The following is an 8,159-nucleotide window of genomic DNA, read 5'->3' on the forward strand; positions in this document are numbered from 1 at the left end:
AAGGAATCATCTGTAATTTTTTTTGAAACTTTTGTGGATGTAATTACAGCTTAATGGTCTCAGTTTAACTCTAGCAATTCCAGTACTGCTACACACATTTGTAATGCTCACATTTGTATTAAAATGGTTTTATTTCATATAAAGAATATTGGTTAGAGCTTTTACAGACAAGGTAAATGGGTTTGGGGCATATGTGGAAGCAAATCCCTTGAAAGTAACATTGTGTCAGGAGGCTGTCATCAAACTACCCTCATCTGACCTGAATGTGAAATGTTAATGCCACAATTCAGTTAAAGGAATTCAGCAAAACTTGGTCCTTTACCAATTAGGCTACAGAATCACTAATGGTTCAGCTGTTTGGACAGGTACTAAAGTCTGTAGATACAAAGAATGAGAATTCCCACTTAATAAGTTCTATTAATGGAGTTCCTTTATGAAAGATGATTTGCACTTACCGGATTGTGCACAAGTTCCTCATTTCTATTTCACTTGGTACAGTCAGTAGTGTAGCACAAACTAATTTAAGCAACAATACTATGCAGAAGCTTCCACGAAATCTTCAAAGGATTTTGGGTGGAATCTTATCAGCTTTGAATGATGTGGGAGAATCATGTGAGAGATGCAGCAAAGTCTTTCTCTATGTCGGGAGCCACAAACAATATTTTCCAGCACTGGGTATCAAGGTGGGATTCTTGCTTGGAAGCGGCAAGAAGTCTATTAATAGAGATTACAGCTCGTTATCACCTTCATTAACACAAAATCTCCTCATTAATGTACATCTTTCTATGGGATGGATAGAAACCAGATGTTGAGAGTGCCCCAGGTGAAAGTTATAGCAGTTACCTTGTGATTCTGGCTTATGCTTGCTCCGTCAGGCCTTCAACTGGCAACAACATCTTGGGCATCTGCAAAGCATTGGGTCACATGCACTCCGTATCCATGGCCCATGGCATCTGGCACATGAAAGAAACAACAGAAGGTTGTGTGCAGATCCCAGACCATCATGGAAGCCAACCTCCCATCCATGGTCTCTGTTTATGCCTCCCATTGCTGCAGAAAGGCTGACAACATCATCAAAGACAAAGAGTATGGGCTGAAAAAGCACAGCAGGACAGGCAGTATCGGAGGAGCAGGAGAATCGATGTTTTGAGCGTAAGCTCTTCATCAGGAATGAGGGAATGGCCCAAGGAGGCTGAGAGTTAAAAGGGAGGGGGGATGTGAGGCTGGGGAGGAAGATGGCTGGGAATGTAATTGGTAGATGAGGGTGAGGTGAAGGTGATAGAGTGGAGCGGATAGGTGGGAAGGAAGATGGACAGGTAGGACGGTTCAAGAGGGTGGTGCCGAGTTGGAAGGTTGGACCTGGGAAAAGGTGGAGGGAGGGGAAATGGGAAAACTGATGAAGTCCACATTGATTCCGTGTGGTTCAAGGGTCCCAAGGTGGAAGATGAGGCGTTCTTCCTCCAGGTGCCGGGTGGCTAGAGTTTTGCAGTGGAGGAGGCCAAGGACTTGCACATCCTTGGCAGAGTGGGGAGGGGTGGTGTGGATTTAAAGTGTACGGTCAACAGGCGGTGGGGTTGTTTAGTGCATACGTTATTTAGTCCACAAGTTGGCATCCTGTCTCCCCAATGTAGAGAAGACCACATCAGGAAAATGGCGAAGACACCTCTGGGAAACTTGTAGAGCATTTCAGAGAACATCTCTGGGAATTACTGTCTCTGGAATACTACTCTCAGTCTCTAATGCCTATTGTCTATTTGCTCTCCTTTGGCAGGAGGGGGATTGGTGAGTGTGGGGATAAATTTTGATGTTCCAAGTTGGTGAACTCATAGATGTTGAACAAGCACCACCTACTTCTTGGCATACACAGGTGGTAGGATAGAATGAAGTCAAAAATGGGACAGTTCACGACTCGTGATGCTTGAGTTTATCAGCAGTCAGTGAGATCTTTGTTTGTGAGAGGTGAGCAAAGTTTGATCAATACAAATAGTTTTATATTTGAGATATTCAAAGAGGCTGCTCTTTAGTCACTTGGGTATACTTTCACCAGGTCTGAGAGCTTTAAAGTGTACGGTCAACAGGCGGTGGGGTTGTTTAGTATGTACGTTCCAGAGATGTTCTATGAAATGTTCCACAAGTTGGCATCCTGTCTCCCCAATGCAGCAAGAATGCAAGCAAACATTTTATAAAAATGCCAAGTGAAGTGTCACCCATGCCACCTAGGTAACCTCAATAGGATTTTTCTCTTCCTTTTTTCCCTCTGCATCTAAGGGATCTATTGTCTGCAGGAGGAATTTGGTCTTGTAATCGGCCTGCTTAGCTTGGAGATCTTGGCTGATTTCCCTGGGGATGTATTGGTCTCAAGGGTCCAGGCCTATTGGAAGTGTCTAGCCCAAACGCAGACTCATCCTCCTCAGCTTAGATTTCAGCCAGCTTTGGCAATAAGGCAAAAAGGGATGGTGGAGGGTTTGGGGATCTGTGGAAAGTCCTGTGAGCAAGAATCTGGGGATCCAACATGTGGCTCTTCTTGCTTGTGGGGGCTCGCTGGAACTATTCTATTTCACTTAGCAGAAAGGGCAACTGGAGTGAGGTTGAAGTCCCTAATCCCCCTCTTGCTTTGTCGTTGGTACTGAACCCATGCTATTAGAGCAATAGAGTGCAGGTCTGTGCAGATGTCCAGCAGAAACTGAGTTGCTGAGCTGAGGTCTCTATACTCACCACTAACTAGTACGTGAAGGAAATCAGACACATACATGTTAGTGCCAGTATGGAACTTTTAGTAAAGAAATAAGAGAATTGGACAGATGAGTGTGTGGCTCAAGAGTTGACATAGGAGGAAGGGTTTTAGGTTCCTGGATCACTAGGACCATTTCTGGGGAAGATGGGACTATCCAATTGGATGGTCTGCATCTGGACTAGAAAGACATCAATCTTTGCTAATGGATTTGCTCGTACTGTTGGGAGAAATTTAAACAAGCTTCAAGGCAGAGAGGACACAGTGTGTCAGTACAATAGTGGCATAGCATGATTTAGTAAAGGAATCAAGGCAGAGGGAATTCAGCCATGTTGAGTTTAAGGTAAGATTGGATATATTGTTGGTATGACAGATGAGCCAAGGGTATGCTTGGAAACACAGTATTGTGAGGTTGTTGCTATCACAATGACTTGGTTGAAGGAGAGGCACAACTGGGAACTCAATATTCTGGGGTATACAATCTTGAAGCAGGCTTGTGAGGGTGTAAGAGAGAGGTGGTCTCACATTATTAGTTTAAAAAGTCAGTTCTGCAGCAAAGAGAGACAATGTCTTAGAAAGTTCTTCAAGTAAGAGTTTAGGAATAAAAATAGGGCAATCGCACTGCTGAGAATATATTAAAGGTCCCCAATTAGTTAATGGGCAGTGGAGGAGAAGCTATGTTGACTATTCACTGATATGAGTAAAAACAATAATAGGGTAATTATATTAAGAGATTTTGACTTCTCCAACATTAATTGGGCTAATCATCAAGCACATGAATCTTGTTGAGTGCTGGAGTTAGTAGTGCCTCTGTAATTGTGAGGTACCACGAGGTAAGATGGTGGCACTTAGTGCCCTGGAGAGCAGAATGTCATTAATCTTCTTTCTGCACAGTTAGCCATTGTATTTCACCCTGGAATGATTGGGCTGGTCTCTCCATCCAGGATGGCTATGTCTTGTAGTATGGCTTCCTGTTGGCAATGTGACAGGGAAGAGGTGGTCCTTCGCTCTGCCACCCTCTGCAGGTATCTATCTGTGAAACAGATGCCAGCTTCCTTGTTGAGCTACTTGTTCTGTTGCAATGGTGCAGAACCACAGTGAAAGGGTGTGTTACTGGTGTTAAATGTGGTGGCAGTGGCGACCGTGAACACTGGGAATCAGGAACTATCTCTTAAGTTGTGGTGCTTGATGCTGACCTTTGAAGCTGTCACAGAGGAATGGCAGGCTAGCTCCCATGTTTCGAGGTGCTGGTGGATGTGGTGGTGTGAAGGACTGTGAAAGACCTGCTCACCATCAAAGGAGAGCACTAGACTGAGGCAGTGTGGACCCAAATAGCAGCACTAGTCTATGGCATGCCCTGAGTGAAAAGAGATACCAGCACTGCAAAAAGAAAGTTAGTGATCCCTTGCACCCTGCAAGGGTAAATGCCTCAATTTCCACTTTGCTGTCTCATGATGACAGGATAACACTCACTCTATCATTGCACACAACTCTCCTCAAGACAAACTGATAATGACTCTCTTTACTGCATCATGTTCACTTACATCCACCTTTTTTGCCCAAACTGCTGACTCCTCTGCACTTCTTACTCACTCACTGGCACCACCTTCCCACATCTCCTGCCCATCCATGGTCACTAACTGTTCTTGTTTGCACTTTCACCATACTCCATTCATTCTTTTGTCACATTGCAGGAAAATCTGGCCCACAAACAGGCTGAGAGGTCCAAGACTGGTAAGGTTGGGGGTGATGATGGTGGACATCTGACTCCTTACTCCCTTCAAGGAGAAAACACGAGATTTAGCTGGAGAAGAACTGGACTGTTAAGGTGAGGTGAAGAACATAGCAATGAGCAACCCATTAGGTTAGCTTCTCTATGCTGTGCTTCTCTTCATCACCACCACTGCAAACTTACCCCTCATCTTTCCTTCATTTTCAACAACTAATTCACTTCCTTCTCTTATTCAGGCTCTAGAGGCACCCAGGGAACCTTTGCTGAGAAGTGGACAGCACTAGAGATCCTTACCTTATGTCCACTTCTGAGGAAGTAGTTAGTGAATCCACTGGCAAGACCTTCAACTTCACTTTCCACCAGCTCAGAGACGTTTACCTCTAGATTAGATTTGAGAGCATAATTTGGTGAGCACATCACTGACACGTCTCCACAGCTGGTCCAGAAAAATTGCTCTGTGTCTCTGTCTTAGCTCAGCCCCCAGTACAAGATGATCCCCTCTCCTCAGGTATCACTGTTTTTGTCAAACTGAAGAGACAGTCATAGGAACACCAAGCCTGAGGCACTTGGCAAATGTGAACAAAAGATGGAGGAGTTCACAAATGTTAGCAGTACTGTATTGACTTTGCCATGTGTGTGTCTGGCGACTGCAATGGTCAGCTTGGGGACTGCTGTAGTGTCCCAGGTCCAGAAAACTTCAGTGTCTGCTGAATATGCACACAGACCTTTACTCTATCACTTTAGTCATGGGTGCTCTGCAGCAATGATAAGGTGAGAGGGAAAGGAGGTACCTTGACCTAATTCTCAGAGTAGGGTGAGCAAGTACCCACAGACAGGGACAATGACAAATAGAACCCTAGAAGCTTCTGCTCAGGACATTCCAAAGATGCCCAGGGACAGCCATCCAAGTCAACAGGCCAACCACACAGCAAGCTCTCTCGCCTCAAAACTGCAGAGATGGGGACTGTGTGTAGTGTAGTGACAGACAAAGGAGGAAGGAAATGTACTGAGGGCACATAGGTGGCACATCGAAGATCTAATCCGAATGCCAATTAATGGAGGATTATACTGGAACCAACCTCATTGTAAATAACCTATCAGTTTTATTAATATAATTTCAATTGCATTGTAGAAATGTCTGCTCCAGTGTAATTTTAATTACTGAACTTGGTAAATTACACTCATGGGAGAGATGAACAGCCTCTTCAGGCATCCCAATAATGAAATAAGTTCTTTTCACTAAGCATAACTCTTTTCTCACAAGCAACCTTAATACGGATTGACTCGGATGGCAGGGAACATTGAAGTGTGAGGTTGAGGTTTGCAGCCAAGGTATTGCACTTTAATGTAGACAACACTGAGCCTAAACATAGGAAATATGCTTGAGCCTGGCCTGCACACATCATTTCACACCTAAGTGCGAGTATGGAATAAGTAATGATTCTACACATCTCTGCAGGGAAAGATTCATTCTGTCCAACAGCTTTTCAAGAAGAACACTGCTATTCAAGCCTGGAGATGTACAATGGACAAGTCATTTTTCCCACCCTCCATTATAGTGCAGCATTCTGCCAAAAAAAACTGCAAAAATCCTGCCTCTTGCAAGTTCAAAGCTGTCATAGTGGATGCCCAAACATTTCAAAATGATTCAATATGTGTGTCAACACACACTTGAAAACATTAATGTACATACTCTGATTTATCTGTGAGGATCATCCAGTTTCTCAGTGAAAAAGGATTGCGAGTAGGATATGCAAAAACATGGAAATAAGGATGACATTCTGAAGTCACTACTTAAACATTCAGGAGAAACCTGGGTAAGTATTCCTCAATATCGAGAACTTGATACTTAACATTCTCATTCTGTTTTGTCACCTTTCTTGCCATTGCTCTTGCCACATCAGGGAGGGGAACATTCTGCCCTATGTTTTCAAATAAATTACTTAAAGATTGGTTCAGTTCTAATCCCCTAACTGTCTCATGCGAAATTTGATAAATCAAAAATTCGATACCTAGGAATGCTGGTTATCTCTGTTCAGATTATAAGTCTAAAGTCTATGTTTAACTTTGAATAGTCATCATTTGGAAATACTAAGGTGCATTTAACGAGTTTCAAAAGAATAGATACTTGAAAAGCTTGGAAAAGCAATACAGAAGCAATTTGAAAAACGCTGATGAGAAAGATAAATAAAATAGCTCTTAGTTTGGGTTAATATCGCAAGCAATAAGCTATTTTAGTTTATAAATTAATAACTCTGTTTGAATCTGGTGGGAATGATGAGTTGGATGGGAGATAGGAGTAGGAAACTGGGTCATAAAGCTGATTCGTCAAGCCAAAAAAAGGTTCCCTGCATAAGGTGAGTAATGATTAGGATGTAGAGGGATTGGAATCAAGTGGAGTGGAAGGAAAGACTTAAAGATTCCTCGTCTGACTCAGAGGTGCTCTTGTTCCTTTAAGGTTACATGAAAAGCTTCAAAAATATTATAAATATTTTACTTACCAGAGCTTCTTCTGTGCCTGAATTCATGTCATGAAAGGCACAGTTGACACTGCATGTGGCTTGCAAAGCCAGGATTAAAGCACCACATGGGATCCAAATGACATCACTGTACCTTCACTTCAGAATGGTAACTATTCTTCTCAAATGCATAAATTCAAAATAGAGGTCAGCAGGTGTGCAGCATCATTGTACCACAATGTATTCAACCACAACTTAAATCCTCCATATGCACTAAGAAGTTAAACTCAAACCTGAAGTGTATGTTAAAGACAGTTACAGAAGACAGTTTAATTCTTGCTTTTGTTTTATTTACTCGAATGCAGGTAGATAAAAGATGTTTTAACAATAAATGTATAGCAATTATATCAGTTAAATGAGTTGCATTATTTGGTTAAAAGACTAATTTATGTTTTAAACCTTAAGTGTGGCTTTAATGCTTTCAAAGGTGGTATGGAATTACTCTGAAAGTATGGACCTAATAACACTTACAAAAACAGGATTTACCATTCATTCACATCTGGGCCTATTTGGCTGATTTGGAAACAAGAGTCTTAGAGTGAAATCATTGGAAAGTTGTGCATTGTTTTCAATACTATATATTGCAATACAATACAGAACAGGAATAAGCCCTTCGGCCCATCGAGCCTTTGCTGATTCCTACTACTTATTCAGACCTGCTTCTTATTGCCTGTGCATAGTTTCAAAACCCTCTGTTCACCACACGTCTGTCTATTAAAATATGCCTGAAACATTGCTAACATGTCTGCTTCCACCACCTCCACTGGCAGTACATTCCAGGCACCCACCACCATCAGCTGTGTGAAAATTTTCCCTGCACTGCTGCCCTAAACTTGCCCCCTCTCACCTTGAACCTGTGCCTTCTTGTCATTGACTTTTCCATCCTTGGGAAGAACCTCAGACTATCCACTCTATTTCTGTCTCTCATAATTTTGTAGATCTCTATCAGGTCGCCCCTCAGCATCTGTATTTCCAGTAAAAACAATCCAAGTTTAACCTAGTCCTCCATACGAGGCAACATCCTGGTAAACCTTCTCTGCACTCTCTCCAAAGCATCTTCGTCCTTCTGGCAGTGTGGCAACCAGTTCTGATGAAAGCTCATGATCCAAAATGTCAACTCTCCTGCTCCTCTGATGCTGCTTGACCTGTTGTGCTTTTTCCAGCTCGACACTTTATC

General features: G+C 42.7%; 1 long non-coding RNA gene across 1 annotated transcript; it reads right to left on the reverse strand.

Annotated features, from left to right (window-relative positions):
• Positions 1 to 510: 510 nt before the first annotated feature.
• LOC122556921 lies at positions 511 to 7,003 on the reverse strand. The gene is made up of 3 exons (XR_006313704.1): positions 6,965 to 7,003; positions 844 to 953; positions 511 to 714 (listed from the first exon to the last, which is right to left on the reverse strand). It is a non-coding gene; the product is annotated as an uncharacterized LOC122556921 (long non-coding RNA).
• Between the last annotated feature and the right edge of the window lie 1,156 nt (positions 7,004 to 8,159).

This window comes from Chiloscyllium plagiosum, chromosome 14 (genome assembly GCF_004010195.1).
Source record: "Chiloscyllium plagiosum isolate BGI_BamShark_2017 chromosome 14, ASM401019v2, whole genome shotgun sequence".
NCBI lineage: Eukaryota > Metazoa > Chordata > Chondrichthyes > Orectolobiformes > Hemiscylliidae > Chiloscyllium > Chiloscyllium plagiosum.